Source organism: Neophocaena asiaeorientalis, unplaced genomic scaffold (assembly GCF_003031525.2).
Source record: "Neophocaena asiaeorientalis asiaeorientalis breed wild unplaced genomic scaffold, Neophocaena_asiaeorientalis_V1.1 scaffold5, whole genome shotgun sequence".
In the NCBI taxonomy this organism is placed as follows: Eukaryota; Metazoa; Chordata; class Mammalia; order Artiodactyla; family Phocoenidae; genus Neophocaena; species Neophocaena asiaeorientalis.
In genome coordinates, this window is record NW_020174698.1 from 14,165,642 (window position 1) to 14,192,128 (window position 26,487).

Genomic DNA, 26,487 nt, shown 5'->3' on the forward strand with positions numbered 1-26,487 from the left:
GACCAGTTCTTTTACCTAGAACACCTGAAAAGAATTCATGGAGAACTATCTTGGTGCCTCTTGACCTTCACAATCCTGAAAACGCATACAGCTGTCAACGTTTTCTAGGAAAGGAGTGTTTGAAATGTAAGATAGAGGGAAAGAAAGAGACAGGAAAATGGAAAGGCAGAAGAGGAGGCTTGTTGCTAAAAGACAAAGTTTGCACTTGATTAACTCATTTCCCCGTCAGCTCCTTACCTTGGTTCTCTTCTGACCCCCATAGTACTCTTTTTTTTTTTTTTTTTTAAAGAAGATGTTGGGGGTAGGAGTTTATTTATTTATTTTTGCTATGTTGCGTCTTCATTTCTGTGCGAGGGTTTTCTCTAGTTGTGGCAAGCGGGGGCCACTCTTCATCGTGGTGCGTGGGCCTCTCACTGTTGTGGCCTCTCTTGTTGCAGAGCACAGGCTCCAGACGCGCAGGCTCAGTAGTTGTGGCTCACGGGCCTAGTTGCTCCGCGGCATGTGGGATCCTCCCAGACCAGGGCTCGAACCCGTGTCCCCTGCATTAGCAGGCAGATTCTCAACCACTGCACCACCAGGGAAGCCCCACAGTACTCTTTAATCTTCTCTTTTCCTACCCCTGTCAACACTGGCTTCCAGGGAGATTCACAAATCAGTTTCTTCAACTCTGAGGTGAACAGAAGTTAAATTGTTACTCTTTTCAAATTATATCGGCAGACTTAAGCCTAAACTATAATTGTGGAATAAAAGATTTGTCTTCTGGTAAAGGATTTTTAGGCATCAGCAGGCAACTGGTGCAAGGTTTATTATTTGGGATGTTGTGCAGCAATATGAAACTATACACTTCAAAAAGAAAACTGATTTGAATCCTACATGGATTTACCTTAAAGTTTCATGAATGCATATAAAACTATTATCTGCTCTGATGTAATTGCCATTTGTAATACCAATTAGGGATTTTAAAGATCATCAATAAGTAAAATTTTTAAAATTAAATTAAATTAAATTCCAGGGTGTGAAAACTGCCATTTGAAGAGGAGATTTTAGCATCTCTGAAGTCTTTTGCTTGTGTATTGTGAAATTTTATCCATTCTTTTGGTAAGAGAGGGATAAGGAATGAGAATGTTGGTTTTCCTAAGTGTCTGCTCTGTGCTAGATACTCTCATAGACACTTTCATATACATTTTTTTTACTCTAATAATTACTTCTTTTTTAAAAAATAACATGAATTACATTTAAGGATTCTGGAGATCAAGTTTGTTTTTTTTAATACGTTCTTTTTGGTTATCTGAAATTCTGAAGCAAAAGTCTTATAGACTAAAAATTTAGAGCCTTTTAAAGGCATCAAACACTTTTTGCCCTTACATCATTGGATCTTTCAATGGAGAAAAGTATGTGTTATGAAATGCTCTAAAAATCTGTTTGACATTTGCAACTCTTTTCATTATTTAATTGCTTTCAATTTGTACAAGATTGAATTTGAAAAATGTAGCATGTTGGGAGGAAAACTATTTGTATTATCTTTTTTCCAAATATTTGTAATTTCATTAGTACTTTCAATGTCTACCCATTTAATGGGACTGTGTACACTTGTGTTGATTTGTGACTACAGAGGGTGTCCTAACAAAAAGGACAAAGGTTACTAACCATAGACTAAAAGCAGAGGCAGCAGGGCCTAAAAACTCCGGGTGTGTTATATGGAGGATGATGTAATGCTAAATACTTAGCATCTGGAAGGGAGGATGCAAGATGTCAGGTAGTTGTCATACCCCTGGGAAAGTGAACTATCGTGCTTTATAGTGGATTGTGAAAATAATTAGATCTGCTGATTTATCAAGATGTTTTGACTCCATGGTCACACAGTGAGGTGGTCGATAGCCTACTTGTAGCTAGCAAGAATAAACAATTTCTTACATATGTTTATTGATAAACAAGCAAAAATTATATATTCAAAGAGATAGGCACTTCGAGTTCTTATAAGCTTTCACTCTTATTCCATAGAATGGATTTGTTATATTTATTCTCATTGACTGTGAAATGGACCCTAAGTTAACTAATAGCTAAACTTTCCCAAAACTTTGGCAGATATTCTGTTGAAAATAAAATCCTTCATTAATTCTTCAGAGATGACAACCGGGTCCATAATTCTTTAAGTAGATCAGAAGTGTTTTGCAATGCAACAAAAGGTCAAGGACAGAAAGCTCACTTTTAATAGACTGTTCCTTTAACAATGTTTCTCTCAAAAAGTTTGTATTAAAATGCAGTATGCCTATTTCTTCCACTCCAGATATTAATTATTTTGACAAGCAATGGGAAAATGCCAGGAATATGTGAACTGATGAAAACAAAAGCAATGATGTTTCCAAGGATGCACCTGACAGCACTTAGGGGATCTAGAGAAATGAGAGCAGAATTACAAAGATTTCAAGTGTTTTAGTAATAAACTCAGGCAATTTAAAGTTACAAAAATTCATTGGATTTCTACTGAACTTAGATCCTTTCTGAATGCATAGTAACTCTTTTATAACTTTTTTAATGCTGTACATTTACATTAGAATGATTTGACTTTATATTATGATAAAGTATCCTTAGTACGGATTTACATAATGAAACTTAGTTTTGTATGTTGTAATAGCTGTGCCTTGATTTCCAGTCTACAGTATGCTTGTCTGGATTACTAAATCTTAGGTTTGGAGAGTTCTGTTAATGGCAAGTTTCCTTCATAACCCAGTTAATTTTTATAGTAAATCTTTATTTATTATTTGGTATATTTTTCTATCTATTTTAGTTTTTATGCTTAAAAAAAGAAAACAATACTAGAACTAAAATTTCCTTACAGAAAGTTAGACATTTAAAGCTAATTTATTTAATTAATCAAAATAAATAAATAGACAACATTAAGAAGTTTGGAAGATATTGAAAAGGTCATGGGAATTCCTGGGGGTCGTTTCATTTAGAAATTATAGTGGGGTTTTTCACTTTTTTTTTTTTTTTTTTTTTTGCGTCAGGTTTTAGCTGCGGTACGCAGTATCTTTGTTGAGGCATGAGGGATCTTTCATTGTTTCACCTATTTTTAAATCATTATCCTGGGATTGAAACAGTATCCTAGAATTCACTACCACTTTCCTCATTGTTGCACAGAGTTCTGAATTATATTGAAATATTAAGGACAGCCTGTTTTAATCCTTCTTAACCCATTCAAGTGTTCTCAATAGATAGAGCACACTCTATACTGTGGCTCTGAAAAAGGAAAAAGGGCAGATTTGTTAGCACACTGGACATGGAAGGAAGTGTCATTAGCAATCTGCCTATCCTGTTTTCCTAGGGCAAGATGTTCTCAGTTTTAGGAACTCTTCCCCTAGAGGTGGATTGGACTGGCTGCAAAAGAGACTGGCTACAGAGGAAAAGGTGTGAGCCTGCAGAGGCATCCAAACAAGATAGATAGGTGGTGGTAACCAGTAACAGCAATTCTACTTCATAACAGTCCTCCTATAGTATTCTCTTATTCCCATGCATCAGGGCAAGGTCAGCTTCCCACTGGTTCACCTCCTCAAGGCTGTGACATCAGAAGCTAAATCTTACCTCTCATATTCCCCGAAGATGTTTTAAAGATGTGTGGGCCTCATTATTTATGGATTAAATAATTTTCTTGCTTAGGGATACAAAGTTTAACTACTATTGAGAACCTTAGCATTTTTGTGTTTCTGTCACATGTACCAGAATAAGATTGCCTTCACAATAATGAATTTTCCAAGAGAAGTAAATTCCAAACCAAAATGTAATCAGCATGACTCCCAGTTTTCCTTTTCCCTAAGTGAAATAAAATCACTTTTTTTGTAGAAAATCACTAAGAACTTACTAGCTATGACTTTTTCTCTGTACAAATAACATCAACTGCAAAAGCAAAAATTCTAGTTGTTACTTTTGGACAAGAAAACCAACACACAATTCTTTTATAAATAGTAGTTAAAGATTCTTAAAATTGTGCTATTATCATCTTTAAGGAAAAGACTATAATGTTATTAACAATAACAGAAAATGATTCATGTCTTCCAGAAAATTGAATCTTGAAAAAAATGTTCAGATAGAAACAATTATCTCATACATGAAAATATTCATATATATCTCCATTAGAAGAAGAAGGAGCAAATATTTCTGGATATCTACTTTTACCACTGAGGAAACTCTTCCATAAGCTTCCCCATGTTTGAAAGAAGGGAGAGGGATGGACTTTGGGTAGCCAAACAATGATATCCTCTGCTATAATTTAAGGTCAAGTAAAGCAATAGTCAAGAATCAGACGTGGGGGCAGGGGCAAGGGGAATTGGATAAAGGCAGTCAAAAGGTACAAACTTAGAGTTATAAGTAAGTACTAGGGATGTAATGTACAACATGATAAATATAATTGACACTGCTATGTGCTATATATGAAAGTTAAGAGAGTAAATACTGATAGGAGGAGCTTCAAGATGGCGGAAGAGTAAGACGCGGAGATCACCTTCCTCCCCACAAATACATCAGAAATACATCTACATGAGGAACAACTCCTACAGAACACCTACTGAACGCTGGTAGAAGACCTCAGACTTCCCAAAAGGTAAGAAACTCCCCACATACCTGGGTAGGGCAAAAGGAAAAAGAATAAAGAGACAAAAGAATAGGGATGGGAGCAGCACCTGGGGAGGGAGCTGTGAAGGAGGAAAAGTTTCCACACACTAGGAAGCCTCTTCTCGGGCGGAGATGGGGGTGGGGGTGGAGGGGGGAAGCTTCGGAGCCGCGGAGGAGAGCGCAGCAACAGGGGTGCAGAGGGCAAAGCGGAGAGATTCCTGCACAGAGGATGCGTGCCGACCGGCACTCACCAGCCCGAGAGGCTTGTCTGCTCACCCGCCGCGGCGGGCGTGGCCTGGGAGCTGAGGCTCGGGCTTCGGTCGGAGCGCCGGGAGAGGACTGGCGGCGTAAACACAGACGCAAGGGGGCGAGTGCGCCACAGCTAGCCAGGAGGGAGTCCGGGAAAAAGTCTGGAGCTGCCGAAGAGGCAAGAGACTATTGCTTCAGGGTGCGTGCGAGGAGAGGGGATTCAGACCGCCACCTAAACGAGCTCACGAGACGGGTGCGAGCTGCGGCTATCAGCACGGACCCCAGAGACGGGCATGAGAAGCTAAGGCCGCTGCTGCCGCCACCAAGAAGCCTGTGTGCGAGCACAGGTCACTATCGACACCGCGCTCCCGGGAGCGTGTGCAGCCCGCCAATGCCAGGGTCCCGTGACCCAGGGACAACTTCCCCGGGAGAACGCGCGGCACGCCTCAGGCTGGTGCAACGTCACACTGTCCTCTGCCGCTGCAGGCTTGCCCCACATCCCTACCCCTCCCTCCCAGCGGCCTGAGTGAGCCAGAGCCCCCGAATCAGCTGCTACTTTAACCCCATCCAGTCTGAGCGGGAGCAGACGCCCTCAGGCGACCTACACACAGAGGAGGGGCCAAATCCAAAGCTGAACCTCGGGAGCTGTGCGAAGAAGAGAAAGGGAAATCTCTCCAGCAGCCTCAGGAACAGCGGATTAAATCTCCACAATCAACTTGATGTACGTTGCATCTGTGGAATACCTGAATAGACAACGAATCATCCCAAGTTGAGGAGGTGGACTTTGGGAGCAACTATATATATTTTTTTTTCCTTTTTATCTTTTGTGGGTGTGTATGTGTATGCTTCTGTGTGTGATTTTGTATGTATAACTTTGCTTTTACCATTTGTCCTAGGGTTATGTCTGTCCATTTTTTGTTTTTTTTAGTATAGTTTTTAGCTCTTGTTATCATTGGTGGATTTGTTTTTTGGTTTGGTTGCTCTCTACTTTATTTCTTACTTTCTTTTTATTACTTTAAAAAATTTTTTAGTAATTATTCTTTATTTTAATAACTTTATTTAATTTTATTTATTTATTTTTTTCTCCCTTTTATTCTGAGCCGTGTGGATGACCGGGTCTTGGTGCTGTGGCCAGGCATCAGGCCTGTGCCTCTGAGGTGGGAGAGCGGAGTTCAGGACATTGGTCCACCAGATACCTCCCAGCTCCACGTAATATCAAGTAGTGAAACCTCTCCCAGAGATCTCTATCTCAATGCTAAGACCCAGCTCCACTCAATGACCAGCAAGCTACAGTGCAGGACATCCTATGCCAAACAAATAGCAAGACAGGAACACGACACCACCCATTAGCAGAGAGGCTGCCTTAAATCATAATAAGGTCACAGACACCCCAGAAAACACCACCGGATGTGGGAGTGACCACCAGAAAGACAAGATCCAGCCTCATCCACCAGAACACAGGCACTAGTCCCCTCCACCAGGAAGCCTACAGAGCCCACTGAACAAACCTTAGCCACTAGGGGCAGACATCAAAAGCAACAGGAACTACAGACCTGCAGCCTGTGAAAAGGAGACCCCAAACACAGTAAGTTAAGCAAAATGAGAAGACAGATAAATACACAGCAAATGAAGGAGCAAGGCAAAAACCCACCAGACCAAACAAAGGAAGAGGAAATAGGCAGTCTACTTGAGAAAGAATTCAGAATAATGATAGTAAAGGTGATCCAAAATCTTGGAAAAAGGATGGAGAAAATAAAAGAAAGGTTTAACAAGGATCCAGAAGAACTAAAGAGCAAACAAACAGTGATGAACAACACAATAAATGAAATTAAGAATTCTCAAGAAGGGATCAGTAGCAGAATAACTGAGGCAGAAGAACAGATAAGTGACCTGGAAGATAAAATAGTGGAAATAATTACTGCAGAGCAGAATAAAGAAAAAAGAATGAAAAGAGTTGAAGACAGTCTCAGAGACCTCTGGGACAACATTAAAGGCACCAACATTCGAAATATAGGGGTCCCAGAAGAAGAAGAGAAAAAGAAAGGGACTGAGAAAATATTTGAAGAGATTATAGTTGAAAACTTCCCTCATATGGGAAAGGAAATAGTTAATCAAGTCCAGGAATCACAGAGAGTCCCATACAAGAATAATCCAAGGAGAAACATGCAAAGAAACATATCAATCAAACTATCAAAAATTAAATAAAAAGAAAAAATAGTAGAAGCAGCAAAGGAAAAACAACAAGTAACATACAAGGGAATCCCCACACAGTTAACAGCTGATCTTAGAGCAGAAACTCTACAAGCCGGAAGGAGTGGCAGGACATGTTTAAAGTGATGAAAGGGAAAAACCTACAACCAAGATTACTATACCCAGCAAGGACCTCATTCAGATTTGATGGAGAAATTAAAACCTTTACAGACAAGCAAAAGCTAATAGAATTCAGCACCACCAAACCAGGTTTACAGCAGATGCTAAAGGAACTTCTCTAGGCAGGAAACACAAGAGAAGGAAAAGACCTACAATAACAAACCCCAAACAATTAAGAAAATGGTAACAGGAACATACATATCCATAATTACCTTAAATGTAAATGGATTAAATGCTCTAACCAAAAGACATAGACTGGCTGAATGGATACAAAAACAAGATCTGTATATATGCTGTCTACAAGAGACCCACTTCAGACCTAGGGACACATACAGACTAAAAGTGAGGGGATGGAAAAAGACATTCCGTGCAAATGGAAATCAAAATAAACCTGGAGTGGCAATTGTTATATCAGGCAAAATAAACTATAAAACAAAGACTATTTCAAGAGACAAAGAAGGACACTACATAATGGTCAAGGGATCAATCCACCAAGAAGACATAACTATTGTAAATATTTATGCACCCAACATAGGAGCACCTCAATACATAAGGCAAATAATAACAGCCATAAAAGGGGAAATTGAGAGTAACACAATCATAGTGGGGGACTTTGCCACCCCACTTTCACCAATGCACAGATCATCCAAAATGAAAATAAATAAGGAAACACAAGCTTTAAATGCTACATTGAACAAGATGGACTCAATTGATATTTATAGGACATTCCATCCAAAAACAACAGAATACACTTTCCTCTCAAGTGCTCCTGGAATATTCTCCAGGATAGATCATATCTTGGATCACAGATCAAGCCTTGGTAAATTTAAGAAAATTGAAATTGCATCAAGCATCTTTTCTAACCACAACGCTATGAGACTAGATATCAATTACAGGAAAAAGGCTGTAAGAAGTACAAACCATGGAGGCTAAACAATACACTGCTTAATAACCAAGAGATCACTGAAGAAAGCAAAGAGGAAATCAAAAACTACCTTGAAACAAATGACATTGAATGCAAAATGACAGGTGACATGATACTCTACATAGAGAATCCTAAAGATGCTACCAGAAAACTACTAGAGCTAATCAATGAATTTGGTAAAGTAGCAGGATACAAAATTAATGCAAAGAAATCTCTGCCATTCCAATACACTAAAGATGAAAAATCTGAAAGTGAAATTAAGGAAACACTCCCATTTGCCACTGCAACAAAAAGAATAAAATACCTGGGAATAAACCTACATTAGGAGACAAAAGACCTGTATGTAGAAAGCTATAAGACACTGATAAAAGTAATTAAAGATGACACAAATAGATGGAGAGGTATACCATGTTCTTGGAATGGAAGAATCAACATTGTGGAAGAGTATACTATCCAAAGCAATCTACAGATTCAATGCAATCCCTATTAAGCTACCACTGGCATTTTTCACAGAACTAGAACAAAAAATTTCACAGTTTGTATGGAAACATAAAAGACCTCAAATAGCCAAAGCAATCTTGAGGAAGAAAAATGGAGTTGGACGATTCAGGTTCCTGGACTTCAGACTATACTACAAAGCTACAGTAATCAAGACAGTATGGTACTGGCACAAAAGCAGAAATATAGATCAATGGAACAGGATAGAAAACCCAGAGATAAACACACGCACCTTTGGTCACCTTACTTTTGATAAAGGGGGCAAGAATATACAATGGAGAAAAGAGAGCCTCTTCAATAAGTGGTGCTGGAAGAACTGGACAGCTACATGTAAAAGAATGAAATTGGAACTCTCCCTAATGCCATACACAAAAATAAACTCAAAATGGATTCTTTAATCTAAGGCCATACACTATAAAACTCTTAGAATAAAACATAGGCGGCACACTCTATGACATAAATCACAGCAAGATCCTTTTTGACCCCCTTCCTAGAGAGCTGGAAATAAAAACAGAAATAAACAAATGGGACCTAATGCAACTTAAAAGCTTTTACACAGCCAAGGAAACCATAAACAAGATGAAATGACAACCCTCAGATTGGGAGAAAATATTTGCAAATGAAGCAACTGACAAAGGATTATAATCTCCAAAATTACAAGCAGCTCATGCAGCTCAATATCAAAAAAGAAACCCAACAAACCCCCAAATGGGCAGAATACCTAAATAGACATTTCTCCAAAAAAGATATACAGGGGACACGGGTTCATGCCCTGGTCCGGGAATATCCCACATGCCGCGGAGCAGCTGGGCCTGTGAGCCATGGCCGCTGAGCCTGTGCGTCCGGAGCCTGTGCTCTGCAATGGGAGAGGCCACAACAGTGAGAGACCCGCGTACCACAAAAAAAAAAAAAAAAAAATACAGATTGCAAACAAACACATGAAATGATGCTCATCATCATTAATCATTAGAGAAATGCAAATGAAAACTACAATGAGATATCATCTCACACCAGTCAGAATGGCCATCATCACAAAATCTACAAACAATAAATGCTGGAGATGGTGTAGAAAAAGGGAACTCTCTTGCACTGTTGGTGGGAATGTTAGTTGACACAGCCACTATGGTGAACAGTATGGAGGTTCCTTCAAAAACTAAAAATAGAACTACCACACGACCCAGCAATTCCACAACTGGGCATATACCCTGAGAAAACCATAATTCAAAAAGAGTCATGTGCCACAATGTTCATTGCAACTCTCTTTACAATAGCCAGGACATGGAAGCAACTAATTGTCCATCGACAGATGAATGCATAGAGAAGATGCGGCACATGCATGCAATGGAATATTACTCAGCCATAAAAAGAAATGAAATTGAGTTATTTGTAGTGAGGTGGATGGACTTAGAGGCTGTCATACAGAATGAAGTAAGTCAGAAAAATAAAAACAAATACCGTATGCTAACACATATATATGGAATCAAAAAAAAAAAAGTTCTGAAGAACCTAGGGGCAAGACAGGAATAAAGACACAGACGTAGAGAATGGACCTGAGGACACGGGGAGGGGGAAGGGTAAGCTGGGAGGAAGTGAGAGAGTCGCAAGGATATATATACACTACCAAATATTGAATAGATAGCTACTGGGAAGCAGCCGCATAGCACAGGGAGGTCAGCTCGGTGCTTTGTGACCACTTAGAGGGATGGGATAGGGAGGTTTGGAGGGAGGGAGAGGCAAGAGGGAAGAGATATGGGGATATATGTATATGTATAGCTGATTCACTTTGTTATAAAGCAGAAACTAACACACCATTGTAAAGCAATTATACTCCAATAAAGATGTTTTTTAAAAAGTGAGTAAATACTAAGATTTCTCATATCAAGGAAAAATATATATTTTCTATTTCTTTAATTTGTGTCTGTATGAGATGATGGATGTTCACTAAGCTTATTGTGGTAATCATTTCATGATGTATGTAAGTCAAATCATTGTGCTGTACACTTTAAACTTACATAGTGCTGTATGTCAATCATATCTCAATAAAGCTGGAAGAAAAAAAAAGAATCAGACTCAAGTTGTGGCTAAGGAATATATAGATAAGCAATAACAAAGTACAGTCAAGAACACAGTAATTCAATAAAATACCTAATCATTCAGAGACAAGGGTAGGAGGTAGGTGGCATTTCGGAAGCAAAATACCAAAGTTTAATATATGATAATACCAAAGCATGACCTCTTTCCCTCCTGACCACAAGTGAAAACCTTTTCCCCAGCTTCTTCTCTTCTAGTTTATAAAATATTAGATTGAATTACCATAAATATGGTTTAGTGATACCAATTTTACTTCCCTAGTTGACTTATCATTTGCAGGGACTTTTTGTCAGAGGAGAACTCTAGTCTTTTATTACTTTATTTATGGTCATTAATTCACTCATTTCACAACCATTTGTTAAGAAGCCATTATGTGCTATGGTTCATGGTGCTAGGTCCTAAAGTCTAAATGTTTACAGTTAGAGGAGCTAAATATGTAAATTTATAATTACAGAAGAAAATACTATGTTCTAGATTTGTAAAAATTTTTGGTGGCAGAGCATTTTCTGAAGAGCTCAGTGAAGGCTTCGTAGAAAAGGTGTCTAATATGAATTCTAGTGGTTAAGTTTGACTGATGGACAAGGTGGGAAGGGTATTTCTGACAGAGGGAAGGCATTATAAAAGTACAGAGATCTAAAATAATATGTCTCATTGAGAGACCTTTATATGATATAATGGATAAAGAGTTGGAAGCTGGAGAGGCAACTTTTGATCAGATAAGGACACATCACGCTACAAAGCTTAGCGAATGAAAAGTGATCAGTGGGTTTAAGCATGCGCTGTATTTGAATTTTTAGAAATACCACTTAGGTGGCAGTGTGATAAATGGACTAGAGATAAAAAGAAATGAAAAAGAGAAGACCAGCTATTAGGTAAATATTGTAATACAGAAGAGAGGTGAAGAGAGTTTAGATTAGGAGAGTTTAGAATAGGACAGTGACAGTGAGAAAGGCTATAAGGAAAGGTTAAACAGATAGGGCTTGAGGACCAGTTGCATTTGAAGAATAAAGGAGAGGGAAAGTCAAAATGAATTCCATGTTCCTTGTTTGGGAGACTGGGAGACAGGAAGCATTATGCAGTTAGAAATTAGAGTATGAATATGTTTTAGGAGGAGAATGACATGCTGAGTCTGAAGTGCCTGTGACATATAGGTAGTTATACCCATTACACAGGTAGTCACGTGAACCTTGAGCTTAGGAGAACAGTTTGCTAGATACAGATTTTGGAGTTATGAACATATAGATGTTTGCAAAAATTGTGTTGATACTCTTCAAGTAATTTAGTGAGATGAAAAGAGAGTAAGATTTATGAGGATAAGGACTGTATTTGTCTTCCTCCTCATCATATTTCCAGCATGAATCTCAGCACGAGATACATAATGACCTTTTAATATATGCTTGATTAAGGAACATATAGTTGAAGAGAAGCCAGAAAATGGAGTGATGGGGAACAATAAGAGAAAAAAGAGGGGAATTAGGAGGAAAAGCTTTGTGTCATTGAAACTCAGAGAGGAGATTTAAGAAAGGACTTATCAACAGTGTTTAGTGATGCAAAGGGGTCACGCGAGATAGAAATTGTAAAACCAGAAAATGTGCTCTTCTTCTTTTATAAAGAAACTCAAATACATGTATTTCATTTTTATTTACATTTAATACAATTTTAGTAGTGGAATGAATGTAAGGCTATGCTTTTGGTAGATGGATTTCTTTTTACTCAACCTCAGATTTTCTTTATAACTTGCCAAAGTACATATTTATAATAAACAACACATGTGTATTAAATGAGAGTGTCAAGAAGCAAAATGATGTCTTGTTGAATGTTGGTTAAATTATATAATCAATATTAAGATGTACAGATGCAAATGCAGTCGGGGGCCTCAAGAGTGAAAACAACAGTCTTTTATTTTATTTTTTAACATGTTACAACCTTGTGCATTCCCTTATTTCATAGAAAGGCAAGTAAGTGCTTTTAAGATATGGAAGAAAACTGAAAAAAAAATCCTTGGAAACATTAACTCAGAGTAAACTCCCCTAAGATTTTTTTGAAGTGAAATAGGAAGCTAATTATGTGGGATAGTCATTTATTCATTCAACAGATATTTACTGCATGCCTACTATGTGCCACTAGGTCATGTGGGTATAACAGTAAATGAAGCAGATAGCTCATGGCCCCTTAAACCTTGTGGTTATAGGTGATATGAAAAGTATATGATTAAAACAGTTAATTAATTGAAATGGAAATACATACTCATGGGACTAAATAGAGGACGTTTTGAGGGCATCTTGTTATACAATATATAACAAGATATAGTATGTGCCCTCATAGTACCAAAATATATTTCAATAGTCTTGCAGAAATTACAGTTTCAAACTGTCTGAGGAAGTGCTATTTCTTCCAAGAATTAAAGAATGAGTAAAAGTTAGCCTGATGAATTGGGAGTGGAGGTGACTGGAGAGATCTTCCTGAATAGAAAGGACAGCATATGCTGCCTAGGATAGGAAGGAACCAGCACGTTGGGAGAGCTGGAGGCAGAAGGCATTATCTGGAACATTGGAGAGAAGAAAGGAATGTGGCTTATGGAGAGATGGTAGAGTGAGCCTCAGTATCAAGTTAGGAGTTTGGACTTCATCCTTCTATGAAAAGCAGTAAATGATTATAATAGATGGGTGACATGAACAGCTGTGAATTCTTTGAAGGATCTCTCTTTGTTTAGAGTATTTAAAAAATGATACAATATACAAAGCAAGCAGCTATCATATTTAGGAGATTGTCTTCTATGATTAGGGATTTCCTCATATGAAAAATGGAAGTAATGTCGACTTCTTTTTAGGATTCTTGGTAGGATTAAACATATAAAGTGCTTCACATGATTTCTGGTATGTTATACGAAAAGTTACTTTCCTTTTTAATCTTAGATAAGTAAAACTTGTCCGTTTATCAATTTCTTGTCTAATAATAAGTTAATGTTAACTGACTGGCATTGCTAGGGGAAAAAACTAGAGGCTTTTCAAGAATGTGACTTTCCATTCTGGGAACATCCTTGAGCCACCCATTAAGAAGGGAAGCCTGATGTTATCACAGTGACATCCTTGATGGGCACTGCCCTTTAGAGGTACCCAGAACATCCGGGCTGGAACTGATTGGACAGGCCTAAATCTGGGAGATGCACCATGGTATAAAACTGCCTTGGGAAATTTGCATTAGGTTTAGGGTTAGTTGTGATTATCTGGAAATCCCTTAGGAAATTACATCATGTTACAATTCTCTAAGAACACTGAGTATCCCACTTCATTAGGGAAAACTACTTGAAGACACACACACAAGGCCTCATAATGGAAATTTCCAACATTTTTATGACCTGAAATCCTTGGTTGCTTCAAAACAATATTGATAAAACAGTTTTCAGCAATTTTTAATTTTGAACTTTTGAGTGATTTTTTAAAGAAAGTTTTTCACTACAAGTGCACATCACATATTAAAATCCAAGATTTATCTTTCAGATTGAAAATGCACTAAAAAGGGGGTATTATTTAATGTACTCAGCAGTAATGGTGCTTGAGAGTGAATGAAAGCCCTAAGACTCCCTGTTAGCTTTCAAATGAGTGTGGGAGCAATGGCACACAGTATCCACTGACTTCTTTACTGAAAAAATCCTTTTGACAGAATGTCTAAACAGTAAAGAACACCAAACACCCAAAGAACTGCTTTTTTATAAAAATAAAGCAACAAGAAGCTGCAGCCATGAATGTGATGGTTAAATTGCTTCAAAACACAGAAATCTTTTTTTGAGCGCACAGTAGCAGGAGAATACTCCAGCCTGGGTGGCCATCTCTGCTGGAAGTTAATATAAACATGGTCATTAGAGCTCATATTCTGATTAGAAGCATTTCAGGAAAAGTTCCCCCTTCCCTAATTCTCCACGCTTATGATTCTGCGAGCTGTTGACGTTTTTGGTTCACTTATTACTTTGTTCTAATGTGGACATATCATGTAGCCCTTAGGACTGACCTCAAAATTGGATTTATTTGGAATTGAACCCAGTGGAAATTGCAAAGTTTTTGTATACTATTGGGTTTTTACACTTCATTGGGAGTTCTGGAAAGTAGTTGAAAGAAACAGAGTCTAGTGAAAAAAAAAAAAAAGAATGCCATGTTCCTAGTGAGATAACTTAGAAAGGTAATCAGCTAAAGGGACATTTTTTTAAAGCAAGGTAATAGAACTGTTTAGATCAAAAAGATTTTCAGTTTAGCTCTTAAAACCACAGTCTACCAAAAAAAGGAGAGAGTTTATTTTGTACATACTACCAGTCAGTTGTATTAACACTTGACATTGGTGCACAAAAGCAACCAAGCTAGAAAATAGAAAGTGACAACTTCATTGATTCTTGATTCACTGACTGACTAGAATCATAAAAATTCAGACATCAGATGCCAAGACCAGCAACTAATTGTCTTTTCAAATGTTTTGGGTGTTCAGAGAAGCATCAAATGAATTATAACTAGTTATTATAGTTTCTATCCTGGCTAGTGAATGTACACAAATGTATACTAACTGTATGCTTACATGCACACAAGAAAACGTGTGACGTTATTTACAGTCAAAGGTGAATAACCATGCCTATATCTGGTTCTTCAGACGGATGCAGCATTTTCTGCTTGCACAAAACATAATTTGAAGTACCAATTTTGGTACTCTTAACATTAATTTAGAAAAGGCATAACAAACACCAGAAACAAAAACTAATGATCATGTGCTTATTTTGTGATAGGTGCAGAGTTTAAAGGAATGAGCGTGGCTTCTGCCTTGGAGTACCTTATAGTTTGACTGGAGGAAGGAGAAAAGCTAAGAAATAATGATGATGGCATGTGAGGAAGGTAATAATAGAGGAAGATATATAAGCAACACAATGCTTACTCCCCTGTGAAATATTTGCAAGATAATATTTGGTCTGTGTCTGAAAGCCCTGAGGACGTTTGTCATGAAGAAGGGTAAAATGTGGTAGTGCATCCCAGACAGAGGGAATAGAATGGACAGAGGACCCAGAGGCATATAGAAAATTTTAGTTTGTTCCAAGAACTGGGAGGAATTCAGTGAGTTGAAATCGTGGTCTGTGTTTGGCTCTCAACACACCTGCTTTTCTTCCTGTAATCCTTATGGAAGCTGATCTCATCACCAGATTGTTAAACCCAGACGCCTAGAGGCCTGCTACTCCTACAAATCCTCCTTTATTATAAAAAAAATTTTTAATCATTTTTTAAATATTTTTATTTTATATTGGAGGATAGCTGATTTACAATATTGTGTTAGTTTCAGGTGTACAGCAAAGTGATACAGTTACACATATACATATATCTTTTCTATTTTAGATTCTTTTCTCATGTAGGTTATTACACAGTATTGAGTAGAGTTCCCTGTGCTGTACTGTAGGTTCTTGTTGATTATCTATGTTTTATATAGTAGTGTATGTATGTTAATTCCAACCTCCTAAATTATCCCTCTCCCTAACTTCTTCCCTTTGGTAACCATAAGTTTGCTTTCTAAGTCTGTGAGTCTGTTTCTGTTTTGCAAATAAGTTCATGTGTATCCTTTTTTTTTTTAGATTCCACATATAAGTGATATCATATGATATTTGTCTTTGGTTACTTCACTCAGTATGATAATCTCTAGGTCCATCCATGTTGCTGCAAATGGCATTATTTCATTCTTTTTAATGGCTGAGTAAGATTCTATTGTATAAATATTATTCTTTTATTTTTCACTTATAGCATACTCAATACACCTACTGAATATCTCCTGTTTTTCTCTTTCTTTTTTAAAAAAATTCTCTGTCACGGCCTTAATTGAGTCCATCAAAATCTCAAGCCAGAGCCACTGCAATAGCTTCTAAAATGGTATCCTACAAGAGACTGGTGGTACTCCAGCACATCCTTTGTCTTCCAGTCACTCCGTACACTCTCTTATCTGTTTCTGAACAGTTACCATCTTTCATGCTCTGCTTGCATGCCTGCTTTTTCCTCTCAGTGAAATGCCCTTTCCATCCTCCTGCACCTAATGACCTGACTTCCTATTCGGTCTTCAATTCTCAGACAACCACCCACCCATTCAGAGGAATCTTATTGACTCCTCCTTCCAGCTCATCGGTTCTTTCTCTGTGTTTCCGTAGCACTCAACACTTAATCTAACATTTGTCACATTTTATTTTAATTACCTGGTTACTGGATTTACTCTCTCTACATATTAAACACTCTTCCAAGAAAGAATCATGATAATATTTTATATTTGCCATAGCTTTTAGCATAGTACCACATCTGCCACATAGTAGGAAAAAAAATAAATGCTTTATGAATAATTGAGTATCTAAATTTTAACATATCGCTATTCTATTAACACTCAAAATGACTAATATTTGATTTACTAAGCTTATATCTGATATAAAATTATCAGTTAGAATGTTAATTGCATCGAACTCTAATATTAAAATAAAATTAGGAATAGTAGGGGTAGAAACATTTGTCCTTTCATTGGAAGAGTGCTATCAAAGGCAGAAAAGTTATGGATGACTATTATCTTCTTTGTTCTAATTGCAGTAGAATATCTGTATAAAACAGACATAATTTAAGACCTTGGTTTAGCCGGAATTCTCAACAAATGTAGGCTTGGTGGTAAAATGCAAGGATGTATGTTTTTCAGGCTCTGGTACATAAAAACCCAGAAATTGGAAATTTAGGATTTTAAAATAGGGTGCCAAAATGTCTGCTAAAATCCAGAATTCTGAGAGTTTGTGGATGAATGTTGGGAATCATAAAATGTTGAAACTCAAATGGACAATACAGGATCAGAGACCTCTCAGGACAAAAGGGGGCAGCCATGAGTTATTTCTCTTGAGATAACAACAGATCTGATTTTAAATCAAACTTAGGAGATTTAAACTTATGAGAGTGAGAGATCTTATCTTGTGTCAGCTTTACTAATAACTTCAAAGATACAATAGTCTTAAAGAATAGTGAAGTATGAAGGGGACTGGCATAGCTGATGTCATTCCCCGGGTCCCTTTTCGGTTGCATGCTCTGGCCAAGATTTAACATATGACCTCTCTGAGTGATGTGTGTGGCTAAATCACATATCCAAAAGGGATTGCTTCAGTTATGCTACTTCTCTGTATACATAATTATAATTATGTAGATTACATGTTATTTCTCCTTATTCATAGATTCCTGGGTTTTCTTTATTTTTATTTATGTGTTTTTCCATAGGTAGTCCTAGACAGAGCAGGTACATCCTGCTGGAAGCATTCTATCCATAAAGCCTTTCTAGGAAACACTACTTGTATATTTGACTAGAGGCCTATCATTAACATGCTTAGAAAGGAATTTGACAAGGTCACCTCCCTTCTTTTCTGGGGATGCTTTGCTACTCCCATGTAAGGAAAGAATAGAATGCAAGCCTGATGAATCATTTTCTTCCCACCTGCTATTGTCTGCTTCACTTTTCCCCTACTTGTCTATGGATATGGGTGATTATGGTGTGATGCTGAGGCTGGGAGAAGATGTAGCTGGTAGGAGAAAACTTGGTTCCTTATTTTAATTTGGAAGCATATGAAATCTTTTGGAAGCTTCTAACTTCTTGGGTCAGTCTTGACCATGAGGACTATGAGATCTCTTATTTTCCTGCAGGCCAATGGTCTTAGTCTTAATTTATGTTACCCAGGAACACAAGGAAGTGATTTCAGGGAAGGGAGGAGGCATACATAATAGATACCACCTGCTTTTTAACTCGAATTTGATGTGGGGCAAAAGACAGTAAAGGGAGATAGATACCATATAGATCCAGACAGTATTTTCTTGATTCCTGAACAATCAAACCAGAAGAAAACCGTGGAAGTATAAAGAATTCAAAGTAATTGTTAGGTATAACAAAAAACAAATGAGTAACTGAATCCCTGCATCTTTTACTTTTCAATTAGCCATGCTGAATTGGGTAAGTTCAAAGTAGGAAAGTTTTATATAACAAAAGGGAAAATAATTTTTAAAAATATATTCCTATAGCCCCTTTAAAATGGAAAAGGAAAAACAAATATCACACTAGTCAATTGTTCCTGAGAACTAATACCACCTGTTAGCTTTCATGTATCAATAGGGAATAATACAGGATCTACATTTAAAATGAGAGTCTCTTTCAAAATCTAACATCATTGCTTTGTGTCTAATTTAAATAGAGTATTTTTTATCTTGTATTAAGTACATTTGTCAATGTTAAGCTCATACCATCAAAATATTTTTAAACATAAAAATTTATCTATGAATAGAAACAATATTATAAAACGGAAATGGAAGTAGTTTTACTTCTGAAAATCAGCAAATATTTCCAGCCGTCAATGAAAATAAGTATGATGCTTAATATTTCCTGAGATAGGTTAATGGAAAGAGAAAGACATAAGAATAAATTATAATGAGAAGTTATCCTGTTTCCTCTTAACTTTCTTAAATCCACTTGCAAATCCATTATTCAGCTTTGAAAGGCAATAATGTGGTGTGAAACCAGTGGATCGACGTTGCCCAAAGGCCCTGAAGCAGCTCTCAGCTTCCTTGGACTAGCCTCCTCAGTAAAGCAGAGCAGCTGCAAGACATAGCCCCAGCTAACCTCACAATCTTTTTACATCTGAGAAGACTAATACAAATCAGATGAGAAATTGAGATGCTGATCGCAAACTCCAGATGACAATGTCTGCTTTCAAATTCACAGTCTTTCTGTAATACAATTCACCCTTGCTCTTCTAATTTTAATGAAACCTTTTTTTTGTTTATTTCTTGTTTTTCTTTTTTTTATGAAATCTTGAAATATCTATTCTCCCTGAAAATAAGATTTCTGGTTACATTTGACATTTTACATCCTCAGGGTTTCTGAAAATTGCTAAATATATTGGTAATCGATTGCTTTATGAGCTTTCAGGAGAGACGTAACAAATCGTAAACCACGCCCCGTATGATTTCTTTTAAATCACAGCCAATCATAGGTTTTTCTTCCTCTCCTTTTAAATCTAACTCAAGGAGTCCCTTGAATTAAACACCTGATTTATGTGGTTTCACTGGCTAACAATTTTTTTTTTTTTTTTTTGGTACGCGGGCCTCTCACTGTTGTGGCCTCTCCCGTTGCGGAGCACAGGCTCCGGACGCGCAGGCTCAGTGGCCATGGCTCACGGGCCCAGCTGCTCCGCGGTATGTGGGATCTTCCCGGACCGGGGCATGAAACCGTATCCCCTGCATCAGCAGGCAGACTCTCAACCACTGCGCCATCAGGGAAGCCCACTGGCTAACAATTTTTTAACAAGGCATAGTATTCTAAAATTTATTAACATTCAGTTCTCAACAGGCTTCTTTGATTTGTACATTAAGGTTTTTAGGGAATTTGCCTTACTATCCTATGACCTCACTTTTTAATTTATTATTATTATTTAACCAAGTTATAGGCAGACAGATGGAAAAAAAAGTAGCTCACTAGTTTGGGAAACAACCCAGTGTGAGGCACGGTATTATGTATTATGAGACTGTAATTGGCTTGCACTGTGATGCCTTTAAAAAGAGACACTCACACCTATTTCCCTTGGGGGAAAAAAGCTGAAGGAACAAAATAGAAAAACAGGCTGACGTATGATTCCAATATCTCATAGTACTATGAAAAAGAACAATGCCTGATGTGTTAAGGGACAATTTCTAGATGGGGGATACAAAATCCCACAGAAGATGAATGTCACAAAGAAGAGTGGATTGATGTTTGTGGAAATATATTCAAATACCTTTCCTTGGGAAAGACACTTCTTAAATAAAAGGACAGGGAAATACAGTAAAATTTGATTCATCCTTACAGAGGAATGTGACAGTGACATGTAGAAACTAAGCACTTACAGACATGGGGAAAGTTACAGAGAAGTCTTCACATAACCCTGTAGAGCATGAGAGCTGAACAAGGTCAGGGGAACACATTACCCACAAAATTGCAATTGAAGTGGGAGGACATCCTGGATGCTAACAACTGCCAGAGAACCAGCCAGCTTATAGGAGGAGGAACAACGAGGGAGCATTAAGAGCCAGTTCTCAGTGCCAGTGTTTTGTTTTACCTTTCTCAATAATATGAAATGCATACTAACCATTTTTATCAAGAGCCTACTGTTTTAAAATTTTATTTAAAAAATATATAAAGCATTTGGAAAATTCAGAATCAGTAAATATAAGAATCCCCACTCCTGGTAACAATAATTGTTACTATTTTGTTGTATTTCCTTCCAATCTGTTTCTGTATTTTTGTCTTAAGTAGCTGTGATCGTATACACACATACATATACATATGCGTGTAATTTTCTACTTATCTTTTTCACTTAATAATTATATACAAACTTATTTCCATGAGTTGCTCCTGTTAGAAAAAAGGCAATCTGAAAAGATCTAATATCACATTTATATTTTAAACATGTGGCTCACCCTGGGAATATAAATACACTTCAAAGAAAAAAACGCACAAATTAATGACATTCTAAAGGTGTAGCATCTGAGTAGGAAATTTGTTTTGAGTCATGGGTTCTTGGTGTTCCACCACACATCCAGTTTAGACAGTTTCTTCATCCACTTTCATTAACAGTCCTGACAACACACTATATGTATTGCAATTGCATCGTAGTAATGACAGAAACAAAACTTTTGTTTGACTGGAAATTGAACAATGTAAAAGAACAACTGAGTTGACTTTCACCATGTAACTCTCTCACCATGGTACCCTAAGCTCCTTGAATCCAAGGACCTGGTGCTCTTGAATGCAAGCTGTGAAGATCTGAGGGGATTTTACTATACAATAAAATAGATTAGATATACTTCTCTTCCTCGCAATGAGTCAGGGTTTGGTGTTCTGATTTCTATTCCAAAGATTGAAATGGTCTTCTCGCATGCTCATCCGGTAACCCTCCAACTATAGTTGTGAAGAAATAGAACTCTTAGTATGACTCCTGATTGCAAGTGTGTTGCTAAGGGGTTTCTAAACCCAGGGTACTGCCTACACTTCTGAGCCAGAGATTTATAAGTAAGGTCAGGCATGGCAGTCTAAGTATGCCAGTGCAATTAGAAGGGCATTGGATTTGTCAGCTAAGTGTAAAATACCCTTGTGCTGCAGAGTAAAGCCTTCATTTTCTAAGTAAATTAACTGTAATAACTATCAAACAACAGCTGGTAAGCAAGCCAGCCACCTGTGAAAAGGAAATCCATCCACAGCAAAAGCTGCATTACACATTCCTTCAAGATATGGAAAATTTGAACAAACTGAGCTAGTTTTTTGAGCCCATGAATGACAAAAGACAACATAAAATATCACCTTGTTACTTCATCTTTGCAAAGAAAATCAAACAGTTGGGAGATGAATGGACAAGGTTGATGGGTAAGATGTTCATCTTGAAATTGGCACAAGTAGATGGAAACAGGCAGAGTGAGATCACATCTACAAGCTAGTGATGGTTATGCAGCAGATGCCTTACGTAACTCTGCTATCCCACTGTATCTGGATTCTTCAGAGTCTTCTGGGGTCTCTTAATTATTTGTAAACTCTCACTAGTAGGCCATGGAACTGAATTTGTGAATTTTGTTCAACTTTACTTTGTGCAAGGAAATATAATATTCAATCTGTTTCTTCACCTGGAACTTCCTTAAAACTGTTCATATTTAAAGCTCTTCAGCCCTGTTGTATATGGAAACTGGGGTTCTGATGTCTCTGCAGAATCTCTTTATGCTGGATATAGGAAGAGGTTATGCCACACTTTTTTTTTTTTTTTTTTTTTTTTTTTTTTGGTGCTTAAAAGCATTCCTAATTCCCCTACTATATGTAATGAATTTCACTTAAGCTCTTTTAGAGGAAAGAAAATGGATACAGAATCAGGAAAACCTGTGTTTGAATCTCAGCTAAATCATATTCTGCTATTGGGCCAAATAATCTCTTTGAGTCTTAGTTCTGCCAATTTTTTTTCATTTATAAAACAAAAATAAAATAATACGTCCCTTACAGGATCTTATGAGACTGAAATGAGATCATATCTCTGGAATATCTCAGCCTAGTGTCTGCATCACAGAGGATGGTCAGTAATTGTTTGTTTCCCCTGTTTTCTTTTGAAGCCAAGTCAGAGAAGCCCGAATATTCCTATACCCAACTGGCATTCACTATAACTACCTTTGTTATTTCCCCAGAGGAAGTCATGACATCATGAGGAGAAATTATGATCATTCAAATAAAGATACTGGCAGAAAAGTGGTAATTGGAAAGGCATTTAGAATGAAAAGACCAAAATGTGACATATGTAAAACTCAGATTTGAGAGCTACCGCGAAAACAAAATTATCTATGCCTACTACCAAGGGGGGAGCTCCCTTTCCTGCAAGAATTTTCAAGATTTTATATTAAGATAAAGCTAATATATTTTCACATGTGGTAAGTCCCATCATAACAAAAATTTTCTTGCCTGTATTTCATGATGTGCTGTAAATTAGTGATTGAAAAATGCCTTGAGGAGTAATAACACTAAATAAATACATAATTATTATTTACGGCTATTTATTTCACTTGAGTAAAAAATTGTTGACAGCCTCATTATGTCAAGCCCATAGCAAGCAGATAACTTATTCTGTGGTCTTTGAAATCATTCGTTGGCTTGTGCTGTGCATAAGTAAATGAATGATGGCTGAAAACATTGTTAAATGGAACTATGCAGTGAACACACCATTTTCCCCACTGAATCATAGGTACAGAACTTATGCAAATTTAATAGTCTAAAGGGAGACCTGACTTGAGAGCAGTACATGAAAAACACTTAGGACTTTGGAAGACCACAGGGTCAATATGATACCACATTTGCCAAAAAAGCTAATTCTTTCTTAGGCTGTGTTACTAGAAGTAGAACATTCTGATCCTGTGAAATGCTTGTACCAATGATATAATGTCTGGAATATTGTGTTCAATTCAGGTCAACATATTTTAAGAGAGACTGACAAACAGGTTTGGGAGTCATATGAAAAGTAATTAAAGTTGTGAATATAGCTAGGAGAAATGTTTTATTTAATATTTTAAGCTTCTGGAGAATGAAGGACACTTAAGCTGTGTTTTTGAAGTCAGCTTAACTTTGACAAAAGAGAAAACATTATAGAAAGCACATTGGCTGAAAATAAGGAAGAACTTTCTAATAACTAGAGTTTTCCAAGATGTAGATGTTCTGAATTAGAAATATTCCAACAAAGTTTCTCCATTGGATAGAAGGATGAAATAGATAACATTTTTAGCCCTGACCCTAAGACGTGTTTTTAAAATTTTTAAATATTCTGATAATAAATGTCTACATATTCTATATCAGGTAGTTGAAGTCAGTTAGGTTTGTAATTTTTAAATTCTAAATCATTATTTAGATGATATCTTAATTTATATAAATTGCAACCAAATTTAATTTTTTATGTTTTTCTTTGGGGGAAGATAAGTACTTAAAAAAAAATGGACCAGTCATTTATAATGAAAAGCACTAGATACTTAGGCAAATAAAATATGAATAACTGCACACTTTGGTTTTTGCTTTGCCTTGATTACTTAAAAAGAGTAAAAGCCATTACCACTTTCCACTCTGTCTCCAATCTCAGAGCTTCAGTTCCATGTTAAAGAAACACCCAAACGAAAACGAATGAATAGACAAGCTAACATACCCATACCACTCAACACAGGAATCTTGTTTTAGAAGAAACATAGTGTGAAGTTTGCAGAGTGAACTAGGGTTACACAGTCATGTAACCCTATGGCAATTCTATTTATATATATTTTCAAGATTTTCACTCCCAGAATGTTAACAATATTGGTTCATTTTGTATACAGTGTACATAGTGGGGGATTTTCAAGGTCTTTTTTTTTTTTTTTTTTTTTTTGGCGTTGGAAACCACTGCGCCACCAAGGAAGGCCAAGGTCTTTTGTTTTTGTTTAATTTACTCTTACTTCAGAAGAACTAAAAATAAAAATAGAGATATTTTCCTCTGGGGAACAGGACTAGGCTGTGGAGGATTGAAGCAGGAAACTGTTGTTTTTCCTTACATGCTTTTCACTTCTTTTTCAATTTTTGCTATATGCAAGTATTACTTGGACATAAACATTTAAAAGGAATGTAAAGTAAATCAGGTGATATCAAGTCAGTCAGGGAGAGCCACAAGATGTACTAGAATCAAGAGGCTGAGGAAATGCTATCTGAAGATCTAAACTGGAGGCAGTGGCACTAAGTAACATAAATATGGACTGTCTCTCTTTCCTGTTAGTCTGGCAACCACTCCTTAAGGGGGTGTAGCCAGTGGCAAAGTCAGGTTGATTCCATGTAGTTGCCTGGAAAGCATGGAATCATATCATCTGTTGACTTGTGCTACACTGAACAGTTAAATTCTCCTCTAATCTCTGTTACTCTTTTGTTCTTATGAACCTGTTATTTATCCCCATCAAGTTCTCAAGTCCTTATGGACTTTTCATTACTCCATAAAATTAATCCTTCACTATTTTCACTTGCTTTCTTATCCAGCCTGTATACCATGTTGAGACTTTTCATATATTCTCAAGCAAGAGGCCTAAAATTCCTAGTTACCTTGATCTTTCATCATACTCATCAATCAGTATTCTTAGCTGTGAGAAACAGAAATCAATTCTATCTGATATACACAGGTAAGTCATGTATTTAAAGCATATTGAGTAGTTCTCCAAACCGTCTGGAAGCTTAGAAAACCAGAGCCAAAAATTAGAAAAGAACCAAGATGGGCAACACAGCCAGGACTATGCCAAACTCATGTTTCAGAAGTGGCCTGAGAAGTGCCATTACCACCTGGTGCTCCTCAAAGAAACTGTCTCTTCTCTTTCCTTGTCTGGAGTGTGGCACACTCCAGAATCAAAGTTGATAGGGAAGGCTGAAAGGGCAAAAGCATGTGCAAGGACAAGCCCCAGCCCTGTGTTCTCACCCTAGCTGCTAGGGTGGGCTGAAAGGAGTGTGCCTCATCTTTCTAGCTTTTCAAGTCACCCACCAAAATGTATACAATGGGACATCCCACAAATGTAGGACAGGGTTCACATGCTGGGCTAGCAAAAGTAATTAAAATAAAATAAAGAACAATATAACAAATGTTTACAACAGTATATTTTACCCTTTAATAACTCTCAGTGAACGTACTCTTTGCTTTCACTTCCGTGTATACTAGATATTGACTTTTCAGTACCTGGCAATATAAATTTTATCCCTATCACTCTTCTGAAATTTCTCTAAAAAAAGTCACCTAATTATAAAATCAAATAGCTTTTGCTCATTTCTCATCTTTTTCTACCTCATTATCTCTTTTTTTATAGTTCACAAAATATCTTTATTGACTTCATTTTTTTTAAATCACTAATTATGTTGTTAGAATCATGACTTTCACATAGTTTTTGTAATATCCACCATAGAGCACAGTCAGGCTAGTATCATGGAAGCAGAGCCATTATGGGTGTTCTGGGAATTAAGGACCTTGTTACAGAAACTAGACTTTACACATCTTTATGAAAATGTATTCTTTGGCTTCTGTGTGATTATTTTGTGCTAACCTTTTGACATTTCCTTCTTAACTCTCCTTTTATTTCTAAATATATATATTCTAGAATCTCTTCTCAGGTTTCCTTTTCTATATTATTTTCTCTTTTTCTTTTTCTCTGCTGTGTCATTTATTGCCATAATTTCAA